At 43.7% G+C, this 21123-nt stretch overlaps 1 protein-coding gene across 5 annotated transcripts in view; it reads left to right on the top strand.

Moving 5' to 3' along the window:
• PPARA (peroxisome proliferator activated receptor alpha) overlaps positions 1-21123 on the top strand; it is a 75834-nt gene that overhangs the window by 1637 nt on the left and 53074 nt on the right. The window contains exon 1 of one of the 5 annotated variants that reach the window (XM_007502625.3): positions 54-21088. The exons of the other annotated variants lie outside the window; for them this stretch is intronic. The gene's annotated coding sequence lies outside the window, so the exon portion shown is untranslated. Of the gene's footprint in view, positions 1-53; positions 21089-21123 lie in introns of those variants that run through there. 5 annotated transcript variants of the gene reach the window in all.

The raw sequence follows: 21123 nt of genomic DNA, 5'->3' as shown, positions 1-21123 counted from the left end.
AGAGAAGGCCGGGTGCCGCTAGCCGGCTTCTCCTTCCAGACCCCAAGGTTTACCTTGATCTTGACGGCAGTGGGGCTCACCTTGGGGGCTTGTTTCTTTGCCGGTCGAAGCCTTTGCGGTAACATTGTTGCCAGGGTTCATTCTTCTGTGGCACAGTTGCCAGGCTTGACTTCATTTGTTTCTAAGTTCTGGGTTCATGTGTCTCCTGTAAGCAGTGATTTTGGCGAGCACCTGGCCTGGCAGCTAGCGAGAAGAGCTGCTCTTCTGATAAAGAGGAGTGAGGACGAACTTTAGGAAGGGCTAACCACCTAGTGCCAGGCTTAGGCTAAGGGCTGGAGAGCCAGAGAAAGGCCAAGCCAGAGTCTCTCCCCTCAGAGACTTCCCATGAATCCTGGAGTTAGAGATACACCCAAGACACACACTGTGGAGATGGAAGGTAGTCGCAGAGGAGAGGGAAGAAAACAATTCTGGACAATCTGGGATTCCAGCCCAACTTGTTCCCTACGTAAATTCGAGAGAGAAGAGAGCTTTTCAGAGCCCCAAATGCAGAACAGTGAAGAAAAGGCATCTCATCAGAGTGTGACAAAGAGCTTGAGGCCTTCAAGTACAAAATCTGGACACACAGCTCCTCTTTGAAAAGCTTTTGGATTGCTAAGGGCAGCTTGAAAATGTCCCACGGTTAAATTGTCCACATTTTACAATCCTCCCCACCCCCAAAACACATCCATTCTCTGTCTCTCTGTCTCTGTCTCTCTCTGTCTCTCTCCCTCCCTTCCTCCCCCCTCTCTCTTTCTCTCTCTGTCTCCCTCCCTCCCTCTCTCTCTATCTCTCTCTGTCCCCTCCCTCTCTCTCTCTGTCCCCCCTCTCGCTCTGTCTCTCTTTCTCTCTGTCTCTCTGACTCTGTCTCTGTCTGTCTCTGTCTCTCTGACTCTGTCTCTGTCTCTCTCTCCCTCCCTTCCTCCCCCCCTCTCTTTCTCTCTCTGTCCCCTCCCTCTCTCTCTCTGTCCCCCCTCTCTCTCTGTCTCTCTTTCTCTCTCTCTCTGTCCCCTCCCTCCCTCTCTCTGTGCCCCCTCTCTCTCTGTCTCTTTCTCTCTCTGTCCCCTCTCTCTGTCTCTCTGACTCTGTCTCTCTGACTCTGTCTCTGTCTCTGTCTGTCTCTGTTTCTTTCTCTGTCCCCCCCCACATTGCCCCCCATTGGCTTCCTATTCCTAAACTTTATCTTGCTGGGGTGGGGATGGGCTGGGGATTTTAGCCCACAACTTGACATCCATGGTCTTTAGGTGAAAGTGAGAGAATGGCCAGCCTTCTTAGAAATGGAGGGCCCTGGGACTAGCCCTGGAAACTGTCTCTTACTGGGTATCACCTGTAAGTGAGGGAGAGAGAGGCTACTAGGAAGGTGGAGGATCCCCACTGCATGGGACCTCAGGGACTGCCTGTGCTTCTGTGGATGCCTTTGATAGCTGTGAGCTTGGTACTCATCTTAGTCAGAGTACAAGTCCTGGGTCAGTTAGGTGTGGGAGACTCTCTGTTTCCTCCTCTGTGAAATGGGCATTCAGGTGTACCCTCAAGGCCTTTGGAAGAAAATCACTTTGTGAACCCTTGAGCTTAGGAAAGATGCTAGTTCTCCTAGCAAATGTTTGCATTTTAAAGCATATATGATAGCAGCTGAGGCTATGGAAATGGAAGCACTAATGAGAGGCTGGTTCAATCATCTTTATTTGTAGTGGTTGTGGTGGTAGCAGTAGGGGGGGGGGCACCATGCAGTGGCAGCTTGTGTTAGTTATTCAGTCAGCAAACTGTAATGAGTTACGTGTTTGAAGTATAAAACGCTTTAGTCTAGCTCCAGATCGAGCCTGCCCCCAGGATTCCTGGACTCCTGGTCTGGTGTTGAATGGACCCAGTGCCCTCTCCCTGAAGAGGGTCTTTGTCATTTTGGATTTGTCATTGCTTTTGTCACTTGGGGGTTTTCTTTTACTTCTTTTCTTTTCTTTTTTTTAAACCCTGACCTTCCATCTTGGAGTCAATACTGTGTATTGGCTCCAAGGCAGAAGAGTGGTAAGGGCTAGGCATGGGGGTCAAGTGACCTGCCCAGGGTCACACAACTGGGAAGTGTCTGAGGTCAGATTTGAACCTAGGACCTCCCGTCTCTAGGCCTTACTTCTTTTCTAATATCCCTTGTGGGTCAGAAATAGGAATGGGGCTCTGAAGTCTGAGAGCCAGTCTCTTCATGCACTGTCCCTTTGAAACATTTCCTGACTTCTTAGGGATAGGGTATGTTTCTTTTTTGAATTGATTACAATCTTATCTGGCTCCCCAAACAGCCCAGGATTCAGTAAGTTGGTTGGTGGCAGGCCTGATGCCTGGCTTGGACATTGTGCTCGGTGTTGCAGGTGAGGTGGGTGGGGAGATGGTTCAGAAAGTATTGTGTAAGTGGCCCCTCCACTTCAGGGCCTCCCCACAGAGCCAAGTCCATCCCAAGAAGGAGTGTCCTTTGTGCTCACCCCCAGAGGCATGTGCTTGTCATCATGGTCTCAGGTTTGGGATGCTTCAGACCAATCCACTACAGGGACAGAAACAGCTGAAAAGGATTTCTGCTTCAGGTTTCTCTGGCTCTGTCCCACTGGGCTGGAAAAAAGCAGCCACAAGAGCAGTGGATGTCCTGAGGCCCTCCCACAAGGCAGAACTCAAACCCAAGTCCTGTCATTTCCAATTCAACCCTCTTTCCACATCTTTGGTCTCCAGACAGACTCTTGGAAGCTGAGCCTGGCTTTGGGCACTGCTTGGACTCTCCCTGCCCTGTGTAGAATCTTGTTGGGGAACCCAAGACACCTGATCCTGAAAGAAGTCCTGGAGGTTGCCTGGAATTGAACACAATGCCTTGCTGCTGTTAATTTGCAAATCTCTTAGAGCTTCTAAGCAGAATACAACTTAAGAATGTGAAGATCCCTCTTCTGCCCTACTTGCCTCTCCTTAGATTTAGAGGTCAAGGGTAACCCTGGGGAGAAGTGTCACACTAAAGGACTGTTAGCAAGGCCACCTCTGAACGCCCCCCATCCCAGGCTAAGACTTAAAGGATGAAAGGTCTGGAAAACAGAACAGAATGCTTGTTTGGTTTTGAATTCCTAGTGCTAGATGAAGGACCAACTTGATGGCCCCAATTTGTAACCGAATCAGCCTGTAGTTGTGAGATAATCACGTTTCAGTGACAAGTTGCCAAGATACAGTAGAAGGGAACTGGCTATTTAAAGAGACCAGCTTGTGAGTGCATGCCTTCATGAACCATGTGAGCCAGCGCCAAGGGGTCACTGGGGCTGATCTGACTTGGTACACCAAGAAGCTTTCCCTAAAGGGGAATGGGGCTTGAATGGAGGAAGATGATGGGAATGCAAGTCTATCTCCTCAGATCTGCTTAAATAAGGAAGTGCTTCTGCTGACAAAAGGCTAGAAAGATTTCAAGCCCTCATGATTTTTTTCTTTCAAACATCTTTTCAGACAACTTTCTAGTGACCTGCTAGAATAGGGGAAATGTCACCTGTTGCTGCCTGCCTTGAGTTTGACAGATCTGGGGGTTGAAAACTGCCTTATGATCCAGTTGGTTTGGGTATTTGGTTTGTCTTGTCTCCCGGCTCCCTTTGCCCTTTGTCGAGTCATCTCACCTCTTATTTCTGTTTCCCTGACTGTAAAGTGGGAAGGGGATGTTATTCTTTCTCCTGAGAGAGCTGGTGGGGCAGTGAAAACATGTCTATTTTGTGGTGAACAGGGCAGACTCTGGCATTAATCGAGATTCTGTAAGAGAGACAGTAGAGGGGAAGAAAGGAAGGGCGACACACTGGAACGGAGGCAGGTCTGGGTTTGGGCTTTGGCTAACCTTTCCTAAGACCAAATGTTCCTGGCTAGGCCTCAGTTTCCTCATTTGTTTTTGATAAACGCCTCCAGACCTCAGGGTTCTATGATTTCTTCCACCCAGACACTCTTCCTAGTGAGGGAGATTCCAGTCTCTGCAGGCCAAAGAAAGTTTCACGAATTGTTGAAGTTCATCCAGGCTGGTCTTTTGACTACAGATTTCTCTGAGTCCTCCCTGGAAGCCTAGCTTCCAAGAGCCCAGAGCCACCTCTGAGCTAGAGCAGGAGGGTCTGCATCCTCTCTGTCCATGATGCCAGGTGTTCTGACTGATCTGTGCGTGCCCTTCTACCAACGTGGTAGAGGTCTTCCATGCAAGGGTTACAGTGGAACTCTCTGTCCACCCCTGAGCTCAGGGGGATGTTTCTCTGGTATCATCCATTATTCTTATTTGTTTTAGATACAGCCTCTTTCCATGGTCACCTGGGAGACACTCCTAAAAACCTTGGGAGATTGGCTTTAAGGTGATTTTCTTCTAGTTTTTCTTCACTAAGACTGAGCTAAAGCTCATTGCTGACAAACAGGCTGGTGAGGAAGGGGCTGGCCCCAGCTTTAGACAGAATATGAATGATGGGAGCTGATCTAGAATGAGCTGAGAGGGTCCTCAGAGGCCATCTGGGCTATCACCCACATTTAAGAGATAAAGAAATGGAGGTCCAGGAAGGTGAAGCCCCATCACCTAGAACTCTGGTGTGGAAAAGTAGGATTAGGAAGAAGAGGCCACACTGTGCCTTTCTCCACTTGTCAGTTAGACACTATATTTAGCAAGACTGTTGAAGAAAAAGGAGGCCCTGCCTTCCTCTTGGGTTGGGTATTTATTTTTAATTGCAAATACAAAGCACAGGATTTTCTTTACTCAGACTACTCTTACAAGGTTGGATTTTTGTCTCTAGGTCACAAGTCTAAATAGAGAGTGAATATTTAACCACTCTCAAGGACAGCCAATGATCTTTGATCACTAATGGTGTGTGAAATTAGGACAACAAGCAAGAATCTTAAATAAAATTTTCAATGAACAACTGGGATAATAGTGGCATAATCTCAGATCTAAAGCTTTATCAAAATTATTTTGATTCTTAAGAAAACCAAAGTTGGAGCTCCAGCTTGTGACAGATAGGATTTATCATTTGAACTGATGTATTGGCATTTAAGGCAGGGGAGAGAGGTCTCTACTAGTTCCTGCTTCAAGCTTGCCTCTTGACCTTGAGCAAGTCCTTTCCCCTTTCTAAGCCTCAGGTTGTTTTGTTTTGTTTTTTTTTTATCTGTAAAATGAGGGGGTTGAATTCGTCTCCAAGGATATCTGGTTATTTTAGTTGGCCAGACTAGTAAATAGAAGGCAGATTTTCTTCTCTGTTCTTTGAATCAGACTAATTTCTAGAAGTTCTTTCAATTAATGGTATATTGCAGTTAATGGAGGAAATAAGAATTTTTCCAGATGTTGGGATTCCTCCCAGCCTTGAGTTCTGCAGAGAAGTATTTCAGAGGCACTCAAACTAAACTCATTCTTAGCACACTTAGCCTAGAAGAATTGAAATGCTTCGAAATATAGAAATGCCCTAGGCTTCTGATTTTCAGAAATAAGTTAACATACCTAGAACATGAAATGTTTGGCAGTGGTGAAAGCTTTCTTTGCAGAGGAAAGGGTCTTTTTTTGCACAAGGCAAAGGGCTCCTCCTATCACATCCTGAATGATGTCTCTGTGAAATTAGAGAGACCTGATTGGTGTTCTTGGATGTGGGAAACCCAACAGGGTCCTATCACCGAATCATAGATTTAGGGACAGGAGGCATTTGAAGCCAAATTTCTCATTTGACAGATGAGGGAAATAAGGCCTATGGCTGCCCAGGTGATATCAGAAGCAAGAAGCCTAGGTCTGTCCCTGATTCCAGAATTAGTATTCTTTCCAAGAGTGAGCTCATCACTCCCTAGGTTATGACCCTAATTCTTGGTGATCCTTAATGGGCATATTCTCAGAAGAAAAGCAGGGATGAGGGTATCCAGGAGTGCTAGAGGGTGATATTACCTTCAGTTAGTCTGTTTCCTGACATACAGAGCCCCAGGGCACGATGGGGGCCATCTTCAGGTCAGCTTGACTTACTCTTCCTCTTCTGTGATTCTACAACTTTATTTTAAATTTGTATGAGTCATGTGACCACAAAACAATCCTAAAGAGAGGAACAAGAGTCTCCACATAGTTCCCTATATTCTGGACTCTTTGTACCCCATGCTTCTCCCTAAATCACAGGTCAACTTTCATTTAAGAAAAATAGCACTTGCATAGTCCTTTATGGTTTGCAAAGTACGTTATAAATGTTACCTCATTTGATCCTCACCGCAAACCTGGGGAACAAGGTGCTATTCTTATCCCCACTTTACAGTTGAGGAAACTGAGGCAGTTGGAAGTTAAAGTGACCTGCCCAGGTTCATACAACTAGGTTGAATTTGAACTCAAGTCTTCCTGATGCCAGGTCCTGTATTCCATCCATTGGGATACCTAACTGCTGAGTTAGTCATTCAAGAGAAGCTGGCCATCTGGTGAGAGTGAAGCATGACTGATGGGCTGCCCATATGTTCTACTGGTTCCCTTAGAATGCCAGGAGAAAACACAGGTGGCCTTCAGAACATTGAGTAGAACACAAAATTGCCCAGACCATCTTAGGAGAGGACATGGAAAAGAGTGACAGAGGCTGAGCAGGTAGGGATGGGCTGTAATCAGCATCATTGGAGGAAGTGTCTGAGATGATTATATTCCTTGAGAATAACTCCTGAATGGAAAGTGGCCATTGAAAGGGATGGTCCTGGGACCCAAGTCACTGGAAATGCTACCCTCTTCATCTTTCAACTGAGGTCCCTGAGATTTGCAGAGGGAAAGGGGTTCACTCAAGGTTACCCAAAGAGAGCAGGTCACAGGCAGGATCAGAACCCCAGAGCTCTGGGTCTGCTATGCCATAGTATTAGCCATGCCCCGAGATCATTTGAAAATGGAATAAAAGTTTTTTCAATCTATGGATTCCCTAGACATGGCACCAGGACACTTATGAACCCTTTGGCCTTGCGTAAGCCATTTAACTTAGTCTGTTTTCCTAAGTCTGTTCTTTATCTATAAAATGGGCATAACACTTGTGCCATCTACCTGGGAGGGGGGTGAAGGAGACATTTTGTAGACCTCAAAATATGATATTTGTAGCTTCTAAGTACTAATGATTTTTTAAATATTCTGAACTTAACCAACCCCAAATAAAATGAACATTTCCATAGGTAAAGTAAAAGAGCAAAAGAGGATTTCATATGCATCCAGGAAACTCATTCATTGGATTGAAAAACTTGCTTTTCCTTGTAAGTAGTGTAAAAATTAAAATTAATGTCAATGATTGAAATGTTATATTTTAGGAGATGTATTAATGATCATTAGAAATCAAGGAATAAAGAGGATACAAAATAAAGACTGATGGCTGATGAGCCCATTTAAAATCCCTGCCCTTAGCTTACCACCACCACCATGTTGGCTGCAAGCCAAAGAGCCCCAAGACGACCACCCATCGCTAATATCCTTTGTCTACAGGAAGTATGTATCAACAGGAAGTCAGTTGGCTCCTGGGAAATGTAGTTCTTTTTTAGGGTAACAGATTTTCAATTATACAGTAGAGAAACAATTCTATCTAACTCTTCCGAAGCAGTTCTGTCGCCTGCCTCCCTTCTCTTCCCTTCTGTACAGTGAATGAAACTCATCAGTGAGATTCTTTTCATTTCTTTGGACAAATCTATTGTTCTCTCCCTGACCTTGCCCACCCCCTACTAGGAAAGAGAGGAAAAGAACAAAAAAGAAAGAAACCCCTTAGAACTAATAAACATAAGTTAAGCCAAACAAATCCCACACTGGCTAGGCAGACAAATGTCTGTCTCCTTGTGCCCTCTGCTTCTTCACCTCTCTCAAGAGGAGGGCAAAAACCTGCTTCATTACTGTTCCTCTGAAAGGGTGATCTTGTTCCTGGCACTAACCAGACATCCTTCAAAATAAACTCTTTACAACATTGTTATAATCATTGTCTACATCACTCTGTTGGTCCTGCTCACTTCACTCTGCATCAGCTCATCTAAATCTTCCCAAGTTCCTCTACAACCATCTCATTCTTTTCCTTTTCCTCCTTTGAGATGAGAATATTGTCATCATTATTGTAATCCTATCCTGCAAGGCTTCAGTTTTAGAAGAATTTTGTCTTCTAGTTAATAAAGAAGTCAATGTAGTTATAAAATTGTCACAAATATAGAAGGCTCTCACTACAAGGAATATTTTAATTGAGAAATGGGGCCTTTGAAGCCAGCATTCACCAGAATGTCATTTTCTTAGAATTGTCCATCTTAAGACATGGGCCACAAGGCAGGTCAAGGGTCTCAGAAGGACTAAGTTTGAATCTTTCAACTGACAGCAAGGAAGGACTAGGAAGTAGTAAAGTAGAAAAAGAAAACTTTCTTAAATATCCAGGAGAATCATAGATCTTCAGCTCAGAAGTCATGTAATCAGGTGAGGAAACAGGCCCACTGAGTTGAAATTTCAAAGCTATACAGGTAGTAGGTATCTGGGACAGAATTTGGACCAACATCCTCTCATTCCAAATTCAATGCTTAAAAAAATTAATACCTTAAATTTCAAAGAGTCAAGGAACTGTACAAAGCAGGGCCTGACTAGATTTCTCTAAAGTTACTTATATGCAAAGAGAGTAATGTCTGGGCTCCTCAGGGGCTCCCCAGTGGTGGCAGTCTACTTGATTATCTAGGCCATAACACTTTATCACTCTCTACCTCTCACTGCCAAAGGGCCTTCCTTCACAGATTCATTGTCAAAACTCATTTGGTTTCTTATAGTGTAACCATAGGATCTATATGTCTGATTTCCTTTAATACCAATGTTTTGGAAAGCTTTTTTAAGGTGTGTATTTGGAGGGTGGGGGAGTGATTCTAGCCCTTGGAGGCAGACCTTTGTGCAGACTTGAAAAGACCAAGGTCATGTTCTAGCATGTATGGAGACAACAGCCTCTCCCAGTAGCGCACAAGCCCTTCCAAGAGACTGACTCAATGGCTTTGCCTAGAGTGATTTCTGGAGGAAGCAGATGTCTGTATTTGACATGTTACCCAGCAGGGGAGGCTATGAAAAAATAGGGATGCTAATGCACTGTTGGGGGAGTTGTAAACTGATCCATCCATCTGGAGAACAACTTAGAACTAACATGCCCAAAGGGCTATAAAACTGACCCAGCAATGCCACTACTAGGTCTGTACCCCCAAAGAGATCAAAGAAAAGGAAAAAGGACCTATTTGTTAAAAAACGTTTATTGCAGCTCTTTTTGTGGGGGCAAAGAATTGGAAATTTAGGGAATGCCCATCAGTCAAGGAATGCTTGAACAAGTGGTAGCATATATGACTGTAATGGAATACTATTGTGCTATAAAAAATGATGAACAGAATGAGTTCAGGAAAAAAGCCTGAAAATTTCCATGAACTGATGCAAAATGAATTGAGCAGAACCAGAGCAGCAACAGCAATATTGTACAATGATCAACTAGGGTCGGCTTAGCTATTCTCAGCAATACAGTGACCCAAGACAGTCCCAAAGAATTCATGATGAAAAATGCTATCCCTCTCCAGAGGAAGAATTAATGGAGCCTGAAAGCAGACAGAAGCAGATTGTTTTTTAGTTCATTTATCTTGCCTTTTTTTTTTTGCAACATGGCTAATATAGAAATATGTTTTATACAAATTCACATACATAGTGGGCCTCATTGTTTGTCTTCTCATTGGATGAGGAAGAGGAAGGAGAATATTTGGAACTCAAAGTTTTAAAAAATGACATGTTATCCAATAGGAGCCCCAGTTTTACTCAAAGGTAACTGCTGCAATTAATACGAAAAATTCACTCTAAAAAAAACTTGATCTAGAGTGGTCCTGCCTTACAAAACTTTAGCTCTCACCTTCCTGCCCCTCATATCTTTATGTAGAATCTTTTTGTTCTTACTAGTTTTATGAATGAATAAAAAGACACTCCCTGGCCAAATATGCCAATAGCATGATAATAATAATGATGATAATGCTTGGCATTTACTTTGACCAAGTCAAGGGTTCCTAACCTTTTTTTCCATCCAAAGAAACAGTTGAGTTACTATCTGTAAAGCCCTTAGCTCAGTGGCTGGCCTGAAGTAGGCACTGCATAACTTCTTATTCCCTCTCTCTTTCCCCATCTCAGATCACCCGGTTTTCAGTAAAACTTGCCTTACTCCCTCTCCTTTCCTTAATCCATCCAATGCAGCATGAAAGGGAATCTATCCCAGAGCTCACCACACATGTGTACAGAAGAAATCCCATGGACTTATCTCAATAGGATAATACGGTTGCTGACCGAACTGTCCCCCACAGGTGACCATCCTTTGAGCCTCACAACAATCCTGGGAAGTAGGCACTAGAGGTTGTATTATTTCCATTTTACAGAGAAAGAAACTGAGGCTCAGAGGTCAAGTGACTTGCTCAAGGCCACATAGAGTTGGAATCAGAATGAAATCTAAAGCCATAGCTTATCTACAAGTTCACCGTCATTGTACCCATAGCCCTTCCCAGTCAAGGCCAATCCCTCTGCTTCAAGTCAACCCTTCACATGCTATCCTCCCTTATTCCCAGTGCCTTTGGCCAACCCTCCTATGGCCCAGCTGCCAGGGTTGCCCTCCAGCTCTGCCCCAGCTTTCCATTCAGTGGTTTTGATGCCCAAGATGTGGCCAGACCAGAGCTAAATGCCGGGGGATCAGATCTTCCAATCCTCAAGCCCCTGCCATCTTGTCAACATGGTCCCTTCTTCCATTAGGGCACTCACATGCAGCCTCTCTATTATAGGCAAAGCCAGACTGAGGTTGAGCCCTTCTCAATATGGCCATTCTGGCCTCCAGATGTCCAAGCTGGCACCCTCTGATTCCCTCTGGACCAAGATTGGAGATGGTGGGGCTCTCACACTCCACTCAAGTCCCTCAGGGCTTTGCGGCCAGAAGAGTCTTCCAGCTATCTCTTACACACACACAGCCACAACGACTCCTTGGGCAGTATGCTTGTGTACTCAGTGCTGGGAAAGGACCCAAATCTTCTTAGATTTGGCTCCCCCCCCCAATCTGGTAGTCTTTTCCCTCTGATACTATGCACCCCCACACTGGCTCTTCCTCTCAGCTTTGCGTGCTGCTGGCCAGGCCTACATCTGAGTCAGAGGACCAGTCAGAACTACAAGCAATGTGAAAGGCTCGCTGATTCAGTCTTCTCGTTTTACAGAAGAGAAACTGAGGCCCAGAGACAGTGGAGGAGCTGTCTGAGGTCAAACAGAGGCAGTAAGTGGAAGAACCAGGATTCAAACCCAGCTCCTCTGACTCCAGATTCAGTGTTCTTCCCAACTGATAATGTTGAATATAATCCCAAGCTACGAACAGTCCTTGGGAGTCCTCTGGAGACCTTTCAGACTGGCCTTGGTACACTGACAACCACTTAACAAATAGATCGTTCCAAATAGACCTGGTTCTATTCAGCCTGCATTTCCCCATCTTGTTTGCAACAATACAAGAACTGGTGTGCTGGGACATCCCCATATCTGGCAGTGTTGGGTTTGTCAAAAATGAAACTGAGGTCAGATTTATTTTCATAACTCAGATGGGAGTTATGCTTAGCAGACCCATGTATGGCTCAGGGATCTTTGTCTCTAGTCTCATTGCTCAGGCCAGCCCCGGCTGGCTCTCCAAGGTGCTAGATGGAGCCCTGGCAAAAGTCTTCCAGTGCTGTCCGGAGCCTTTTTGCCAATGGTTTTAGGTAATGCAAAGGGGCAAAGGAGTCACTTGGTTCAAACCACAGTCCAAAATAGACTTTTAGTGTCTATTTTGTGTCTATTTTAGTGTCTGTCATTTCCCCACCTTGTCTCCTTCAGAATATCCTGAGGAATAGAGGAATAGAGATGGCAGAGCAGCCTTGCCCTCTTAGCCTGAACCAAGCAACTCCTTTGCCCCATTGCATTGTCCAAAAGTTTTATGTTCCTGACCAAAGACTTAACTTGCACTTGCCCTGTGTCGTCTTAGCCATGTACTTCCCTAACCAATCCAAAATGTACCACCAAGTAGCAAGAGTTAACAATAATAATAATAGCTAACATTTATGGAACACTTTGGGCCAACCACTTTGCAATTATTCCCTTATTTGATCCTCACAACAGTTCTAAAAGGTAGGTGCTATTATCATCCCCATTTTGCGGATGAGCAAATGGAAGCAAACACATTGGGCTTTGGGGGAAATGGCTTTAGCAGCCAATTCCAATAATGTTCTATGTTCACTGTACCGATTTTTCATCTTTGTTGTTGTTATTCCTGTCCCTTTTTTCCTCTTGAAAAAATCAGAAGAGAATGAACCCTCATTAGGTAACAGAATTTATGAATGCCTTTGGGTAGGTTTTTCCAGGTATCTCTGGAGAAATTTTGGTGCTCAAGGGCTTCCCGGGACATTGAGGCCAGGCAAGTGTTTGCCTTGATGCTTTTGGAAATGCTCTGTATTGTATCAGACTGACACAAGCAGTCCTGTCCCTCACTTTTTGCCTGTGTGACTCTAGGGATGCCCCCTCTTAGTTTCCTCTCCTGTGAAATGAAGAGGTTGGACTCACTGGCCTCAAAGGTACCAGTTCCCTGCCAGCTCTGGGTCTGGGATTCTTTGACTTGTGCCCTGGGTAAGACAAGGCAGGGCTGGCTCAGTAGCATTGTACTTGTATGACAGTGCCAAACACACAATGCTCCCCAAATTCAGTCATTCATCTTGCCTTGTAGCAGTCAACTGAGGACATCACTCTCTATATATATTTTTTCCTTCTTAACAGTCCTTTAATACTTCAGAAAGAAATATAACTAAACGCAAATGACTTATTAAAAAGCCAAACTAACAAGCATCCAAAGAGCAGTTTATTTCAAAGTTGTCATTTCCCCCCAAAATATTTTTGAACTGTCTTCCAACTCAGATTAGAAATCCAATCTCGGGGGATTCCTGAAATCACCAAATTCTATTCTCTTACATTTTTTCCCCTTCCCTCCTTCCATCACTCCCTTCTCTGATTACTCAGCCAGTGGACTTGAGCTGCCCACTGTCAAGGCTTTCTAGATCTATGAGACTTAAGATAAAGAGGTTCAATGAAGTGAGGGAGCCAACCAGGGCCAGGAGCCCAGGAAAAACTTTATGAGAAAGACAACAGGAAGCTGGCTAACTGTCTGAGTTCATTGGTGTGTTCTTTTACTTTTCTAAGTGGGTGTAAATGGCCAAGCACTGTGAGTGCTGCCCTGGGTAAATCTGGAACTTCCTGTACTGTATGTTTATAAAGCAAATAGGGGGCAATATACTCTATTGACTAAGACTTACAAGAGAAAACAGTTGAATTGATGAGAAATAATATTTTATTTACCTTTAAGGCTGATGCTTGAGGGAGAGCAAAACAGTGTATGTAAACTTCTATGGAAGTTCTAGAGGGGCCTCACCGGCACTTTGAAGGGCTTCAGACTACAGGTTAATGACACTGCTTCTCCTGATAACTAGGATTAGGGATTTTTGTTCTTTGCCATACAGATAACATAAAATTTTAAATGGGCAAAAATCAGATGGAAAAGTTGGGAGAGAGTGATAGAGTTCTAATTTGCTCAGTTCCAAGTTTGGTGAAAGAGGAAAAGAAGGAATCAGGCATTTATACTAACTCCCTTGGGAGAAGAAAGGAGATGGTGGGGGAAAGCATTTGCATCTTCTCTAGGCATGGAACAGGTACGTTGTGGATTAACAGTTGATGTCAGTCCTCCTTGGGTGTGACTGGAGTCTCCTGCCCATAATTACTTATAAACCTTTTATTCTGGAGAAATGGATATCTAAAGCACAAGCTGTTCAAAATAGCAAGGGCTCTAGTCTAGTAGCATCACCTTTGCTTTGGTCTCTAGAACTCTGGTCTTTATGCATCTCTTCCTGAAAGATTTTGTCTAGTCCTCACCTCATTTATTGTTCTGATTCTCTATGGCTGTGGTGTTAACCTTTCACTGGTCAGAAGACATGCTAGGTCTAGGTCAATCTATTGTTCTTCATGTTGACCACTGAGAGTTTCTTTGGCCAAGATCTATGTGATTCCCAAGGAGAAGATGGAAGAGAAGGGAAGTGGCTTGGAAAATAGAAAAAGGGCAAAGGAAGGCAGTTTGCAACTGGCCATGCTTATTAAAAAAGGGCTATAAATTGAGAATTCATAACTCAGCAAATGCCTGTATTCCTCCTGTGTTATTAAATCTTGACTAAAATTGCAGTCAGACTGTTGTTCTTTCATGGAACTATGGAATCTGGGAGGGCTGTAGATCATTTTATAGATTGATAGTCTGTTATTAAGTCATTGAATTGAGAGTTGCCAAAGGCAGAATGGGAAGTTGCAGAAGGTATCTAAAAAGAAATGTTGGTTTAGTTAAAGAACTATTCATCTCTTTGCTACCTTTGGAAGCATTGAGAAGAGCATAGGTGTTTCTGGATCTACCCTCAGGGCTTCTCATCTTTAAGGAGGACTCCTGTTGGCCTTCCTGACATTATGCTTATTCTGCCCCTTTCTTCCTCTTCCTTCTCCTCCTTCTTCCTTTCTTTCTCCAGATTCATCATTATTTTCATTTTCTCCTAACTCATCAATAATGTCCTTGGAAAAAGTAGCTGTTTCTACTCTCTGTCACTACTAAAGATGCTCTTTATTTCCCTTGTAAGATCTAGATGAAGATCAAATGGGAAATATCTACCATTTACCAGGAAATTTGTGAGATCAGGCCGGCCACTCCTCACCTGTTGCCCCCCCCCAAAGAGAACAGGTGCTTGGTAAAATCTCAGCCAAATGTCTTGGTCTCCTGGAGTAGGCGTATTTGTACTTCTTGATACCTCACTTTTCTGATTCTATTATGTTTAACAAACATTTATTATTGATGAATTATTTCCAAATATCATACAAACCCTTAGTGTGTTCCCTTTTCAGTCTCAAAACCTAGTATAGATCCTGGCGCATGGAAGGGCCTCAATAAACATTTGGGGAATAAAAAAAGATTCTCCATAGAATACAATCCTGACCCTCCTAAGTCATCCTTTCTCCAGGTATCCCCAGATCTTCTTATGGGTCTTCATATAATGTGGACTTAAGATCTTTTGCCATCCTCCCTTCCTTCCCTTGGACTGTTTTTAGCTTAAACTGTGGTGCCCAGATCTGAGCCCAGTACACCTAGTGAGGTCTGACAAGGGCAGAGGATAATGGAACTCACCCCTCCCTGTCCCCAAAGACTGTATTCCTCTTAATGTAGTACCAGGTCACATTGTCCTTCATTGAGTAGCAGTCTAATAAAACCCTTGGGTCTTTTTCAAACAAGCAGGTCTTAAACCAGGCCTTCTCCATTCAGTTGATTTTTTGAACCCATGTGGAAACCTTTACATTTATTCTTATTGAATTTCACTTTATTTGATTCAGTTGAGTGATGAGACTGAGAAAAGGAAACTAAGAAGCATAATATAGAGCCCCAACCTAGAGAAAGGAAGATATGAATTCAAATCCAGACTCATATACTCCTTAGTAGTGGAACCCTGGGAAGGTCACTTTACTAACACTTGCCTTGGTTTCCTTATCTGTAAAAACTGCCATCATAACTACTTCCTTTGTGAAGTGGTAGAGAAATTAAAAGAACTTAGTTTTTGTAAACCTTTAAGTAGGAGATAGTTTGGTGACTCTATAGGTAAAATGGATAAAGACCCAAGTTTAAATCTGATCTCAGACACTTACCAACTGTGTGACCCTGAGCAATTGCCTTAAAACACTGGAGAAGGAAATGGCAAACCACTCTACTATCTTTACCAAGAAAACCCCATAGACAGTGTGGTCCCCCTGGGAACAACAATAAAACCTTACATACTATAGAAATGTTAGCTTTAGAGCTCTTATTCAAGACCTCTTAGGCCCTGAGTGTCATTCTTTGTTTTATAAGTTATTCTTTTATTTTTGCATTACTTTCATTTTTTTCTATTTTTCTTCAACCTGTCTCATTTGGTTTTTTAATTCCTTTTTGAGTTTTTTTAGTGCTTGAGTACAATTTCCATTTTTCTTTGAAGTTTTTAATGTAGTTGCTTGGATCTCACAGTCTCCTGTTGACTCTATGTTTTGCTCTTTATCTCCATAGAAATTTTCTAGGGTTGGGTGTTTCTTCTGCTGTTTGCTCATTTTCTTAGCTTTTTATTTTTTGCCTGTGGGCTGGGAATTCTGAAAGCTTTCTGTCTCCTCTGCTGCTGACTTGCAGGGCTCAGCATTTTGCTCTGGGGTTAGGTCTTCACAGCAGCCCAGGATTAAAAAGGCCAAGCACTATGGAATTTTGGGCCTCACTGGGATGGGGTGCTTTAAGGGGTGGTTCTGGAGTGCTCTGTTGCTGCTGTATCCAGGATCCTGAGATATAAGATTGGCCTATGCCAAGACCTTGAACCTGGAACAATAGGTGGGGGTGGTCTACTATGTGCAGTTTTGCTTCCAATGCCCCCTTATCTTATGAAAATCCTGTGAAAATTGACTCTCTCTTTCAAGTTGTATTAAGCATCTCTCCATCTTGCTGTTGGTTTTTGATTCTTGTCATTTTGAGGCACTGTTTAAAAATTGGTTTAGATTCTAAACAGGGGTCTCCAAACTTTTTAGACAGGGGGCCAGCTCACTGTCCCTCAGACTGTTGGAGGGCCGGACTATAAAAACCTAACCCTAACCCTAACCCTAACCAGGCAGCAGTATACAGAGTGCGGAATACCCTCCCCCAGATCTCCACTCACCATGCTGACGTCTTCCATTGTGCAGCCACATAATCCTTTTTTAAACTTTGCCTCATTGTAAGGCACCACACAAAGGATTATGTCACCAGAAGTAGTACTGTACGTGAGCAATGCTGCACTTTGCAGTGATGCCACAGAGAGTGCTCCTCTCACTGACCACCAATGAAAGAGGTGCCCCTTCTGGAAGTGCAGTGGGGACCAGATTAATGGCCTCAGGGGGCCACAATTGGGAACCTTTGGTTTAGAAGGATTGTCAGAGTGGTTTCAGCTTTTACTGCTACTAAGCCACCATTTTGGCTCCACCCCTATGAAGGAGTGACTGCTGTCCATTGTGTCAAGCAATCCCTTCCCTCCTTATCATCCATAAATTTGATGCATCTTTATCTGTCATTGATAAAAATTTCCATCAGTCCAGAGCCAAGGCCAGATCCCCAGGTGCCACCATACCATAAATTTCCTCCCATGTTGACTTTTGCCATAGAGGTCTTCCCATCTAACCCTCTGATTTTACAGAAAACTGAGGCATAGAAGAAGAGGGGGGAAAAAGGAAAAGGAAAAATGACTTGTTAGGAAGAGTCAGGAAGTCAGTGGCATGGCTGGGATTTGAACTGAGGTCCTCTGTCCCAAAAACCAACACTCCCTCCATTGTTCCATGCTTCTGGGGCCATGACAGATGAGGCTTAAAGTAGCTTCCCTTTCTAAGAGCTCACAAACCATCCCATTAACAAACTAGTTTAGAATTTGTCTCCCAGTGGCTCCTCTTCTCCCTCCACCAGAGGGAAAGGACTAGGAATTATCCCACCTCAGCCCAAACCTTTCCCCAACTTGGTCTTTTCTGCCTGCTGGTTTAAGAGCCAGCCTGAGGGGGAAGTTCCTATAGCCTTGGATCCAAGTCCAAAAGAACCCAAGCCTGGCTCAGGAGCAGGCCTTGTTTGTCTAGTTGGCAAAGATTGATATTGAATGTTATTTTCTACTTAGTAAATATCTGCTAGGTGCTGAGTGCCACCACTGTGAAAATAAAAGTCACTGGGTCCCTGCTCCATTAAGGGGCTTCCATTCTATGGAGTAGATGGGGATATGCTTGAGCCCAGAGGGATCAATTTAAGATTATTTGAGGAAGGGCTGGAGATGGTGGAGTAGCCCCATACATACAAACAATCCTTGAGCTTTGGGCTAATCTTCTAAAGAGATCATAGATGAGGGTAGCTGCAGCATCAGGATTTTCAAATTTGTTGCTCTCTTCCCTGGCATACCAGGCAATTTTGATATGAATCATAGAAGGCACCAGGCTAGAAAGGTGTTGCCCAAGAGCTCCAGAAAGGGAAAACATTTCAAACCAAAGACACACATAATGGATGCATTATTTTTTGAGCAATAATAAAACATTTGAAATTTCAATCCAAGGTTGTTTTCTGAAATTTATCCTAACAATGGAATGGGCATTTTTTGAATTGGGAAAGAACCCCAAAAAACGTGGGATTAGAGAGAGTTGGAAAGGAACATGGGGGACTAAATCACTTTATTTTCCTCATTTTACAAGTAGGGGAAATGAAATCCAGAGGGATTTGCCCCAGGTGAGAGCATTGAGGTCAGGATTTAAACCTAGGTCTTCCTTGGAGAGCCTGTGCTCCATATACTACATCTCCCTATCTCTCATTTAGTCCATTCCAAAGTCATTGTTTGACAAGACAGGAAACTAGGGCACAGAGAACTCTCCAGGTTCACAGATTGAGAGTTGGAAGGGATTTTGGAAACCATTGATCCCTTCATGTTACCCATCTCTCTCTCTCTCTCTCTCTCTCTCTCTCTCTCTCTCTCTCTCTCTCTCTCTCTCTCTCTCTCTCTCTCTCTCTCTCTCTCTCTCTCTCTCTCTCTCTCTCTCTCTCTCTCTCTCTGCCTTATTTTGAATCTTTTGTGCCATGGGTTATAACTGTATTAACTTAGCTGGAACAGCTTTTGATGACCAACCAGAAAACTTACTGTAGATGATGGGATACAGAAATGCTTAATAATTAACCTTTGTACCATGTCTCTATGGGGGTCCCTGAGCACCTTCCCACCTCCCTGCACTGAGTTGATCTCAATACTCAGAACTCTCACACTTGGAACTTTTAGACTTGAGTTGGCAGCTGAGTGGATGGTCAAGTTATGTCATTCTGGAACCATTGCCCCATTAAACTTGCCCTTTGATTCCTCTCTGCTTGGCTCTGGCTAAGGGGAAACTGACTCAAAGTTTGTCTGCTTGAGTAAAATATTATACCATTGACCCAGTATAAACACCAAAGGTGGACAGGAGAAAAGGTTGAAAAACAAAAAAGGGGTAAAGCCTTTTTGAACATCCTACAATGATGGAAAGTGGGTGAAGCTTCACAACAAAGAGCCACTGGCCAGAGGGGATCATCGTGCACATGAAATGTTTGGAAACATCCTGAGTAGAGAAGGCAGAATCTCTTGGCCCTGAATATTTCACATGTTTGTCCTGGGCTTCCTGTAGCTTCCATAATTTGTTCACTTGTTTACTTTACTGGACTCTGTTCCCTCTCAGGATCTCTGGGTGGTTGTTTTTGTTTTTTAAGTATATATTCTCTACTTCTCCTATTATAACAAGCTGATGTGTTTCAGAAAAGCATGAGAATTCAGAGTGTATTGGGAAGTGTCCTAGATTTGGCAAAGGAGACCCAGAGGGATATGCAAAAATGACCTGCCTAGAGATGTAGAATAGCAAAAAGCTCTTAAACTTAATGAGTTAAACCATTTATAAGTAATTTTTCCAATAAAGGATCCTTCTAAAGATGTATTTTGGGGATTGTGTGTGCATTTCTTTGGACCTTGTTAGGTCTGCATTCAATTCCTCATTCCTTAATGTATCCCCTTCAAGTCAGTGATTCTATGCCTTTCTATCTATTCATTCTGTTTTCTCATTTTATTGATTCTCAAATTATATGAATGGCTAAAGCCCAAGTAGGTGGTGCTTCATTTTTCCCCTAAATAGGAAATGTGACCAGCCCTCTGAGAGGTAATCACATTGAAGCTGAAACAAGACTTTGAGAGTCCAGTGTTGTTGTTGAATTGTTTCAGTTGCGTCTGATTCTTGGTGACCCCGTTTGAGATTTTCTTGGCAAAAATACTGGAGGGGTTGGCATTTCCTTCTCCAGTTCATTTTATAGATGAGGAAACTGCAAGGTTAAGTGACTTGCCCAGGATTACAAAACTAGTAAGTGTCTGAGGCTGGATTTGAACTCTAGTCTTCTTGAATCTAGGCCCTAAACTCTGTGCTCTATGGCGCCACCTAGCTGCCTTGGCAGACAGGGACCATGCCTCCTTAGAGTTCATGATGGTTAAAGAGGGGAAATGTTGGGTATAGACTGACATGGGCCTTGTGTTTTAAGAGAACAGATTTCAGAGATCAGGTATGGATCGCAGGGCCCTTTCAGCTGAGATACTTATAGGGAAGTCAGGCCAAGAGCAAGGGGAGGCTTGAGATCTCTTTTCCCCTGTTAGAGTAGGAATCTTTGAGGGTAGATCATCCTTGGCACCTAATACAACATCTAGGACATGGAAAGCTCCTAACAGGAAGCTTTTCAGTATGAATCAGGAAGAAAAAGAGGTAGTGAGTGCTGAAAAAGCTAATGGGCAGGGAGCTCACTGACAAACAAGAGAACTGATCAAAAAAAGGAAAAATAAAGTTCTGAAAGAATGGTATCACTGAAGCTAAAGCCCAGGTTGAGAGGGTGCTCGGGAAGATTGCTACAGATGGAAAAAAAAATCCTTTCTCTCCCGCACCCCACATTGGTTAAGAGCAAGAGAAAGTGGAGGGAATTGAAAACTCCAGTAAGTGAGGAACTGAGATAGAGAGCCCCTGAGTTCCAGGCACCAGCCCAGCATGAAAAGATCTAGCCTTCATGATCACTCAAGTGCTCCAGGGCATCTCTGAGAGACTGAGCAGGGGTGCCACCAGCGTGGAGGTGGGTTAGGGCCCCAGTGTCCAATGAGAGAAGGTAAATACTTTGACCCACTGACATCAATGCCTGGTAAAATTCTATGCCTGAAGAACTTGGGGCCAGAGGAGGGAGGGTTCTTAGCCCTTTGGAGAGTTGTGATTACTGCAAACCAGAATGAATTCAGCCAGTAAGTAGTTAGACCAGACTCATTTGGAGAGGTTGACTTTACTGTACCAAAGGAGAGGAAAGAGGAAGTGCCAGGGGCATAGTAAGTTAGCATTTCCACAAGACACCTGATCAAGGCTGCCAGGCTCTCTTTGTGGATGAGACTAGCTGATCAAGAACATTCCAGTATACCTGGGATTCACATGGAGCACTTGTCAGACCCCCAGTAAAGAGAAGAGGTAAGGAACCAACCTGGACAAGTTTTCCTGTCCTC

Source organism: Monodelphis domestica, chromosome 5, assembly GCF_027887165.1.
Source record: "Monodelphis domestica isolate mMonDom1 chromosome 5, mMonDom1.pri, whole genome shotgun sequence".
In the NCBI taxonomy this organism is placed as follows: domain Eukaryota; kingdom Metazoa; phylum Chordata; class Mammalia; order Didelphimorphia; family Didelphidae; genus Monodelphis; species Monodelphis domestica.
Note: the sequence above shows the minus strand (reverse complement) of the source record. Positions and strands in the feature narration are given on the sequence as shown.